Source organism: Penaeus monodon, chromosome 31 (genome assembly GCF_015228065.2).
Source record: "Penaeus monodon isolate SGIC_2016 chromosome 31, NSTDA_Pmon_1, whole genome shotgun sequence".
NCBI classification, from domain to species: domain Eukaryota; kingdom Metazoa; phylum Arthropoda; class Malacostraca; order Decapoda; family Penaeidae; genus Penaeus; species Penaeus monodon.
Genome location: NC_051416.1, coordinates 3,182,561 through 3,182,762, shown reverse-complemented (window position 1 = coordinate 3,182,762; position 202 = coordinate 3,182,561). Strand labels below are relative to the sequence as shown.

At 37.1% G+C, this 202-nt stretch overlaps 1 protein-coding gene across 1 annotated transcript in view; it reads left to right on the top strand.

Annotated features, from left to right (window-relative positions):
- LOC119592994 (voltage-dependent calcium channel type A subunit alpha-1-like) overlaps positions 1-202 on the top strand; it is a gene marked incomplete in the record, with an annotated part of 154,497 nt that overhangs the window by 133,469 nt on the left and 20,826 nt on the right.

Here is a 202-nt window from a genome sequence, read left to right as displayed (position 1 = left end):
GATTATGTCGTGAGTTTTGGGTGTGTTTATAAAAAGGTTTAATTTTTTTTGTTGTACCTATTTTTTTCGGTGCTGATGACTGCCAATGTTACTATTTGGTTCGAATAGATATATTAACAGATATTCTTGATGAAACAGAAGGTATTAATCAACATCTCTTTTCTTGCCAAAAGCCCTCGTTTCTCTTCCCCCCCCCCCCCCC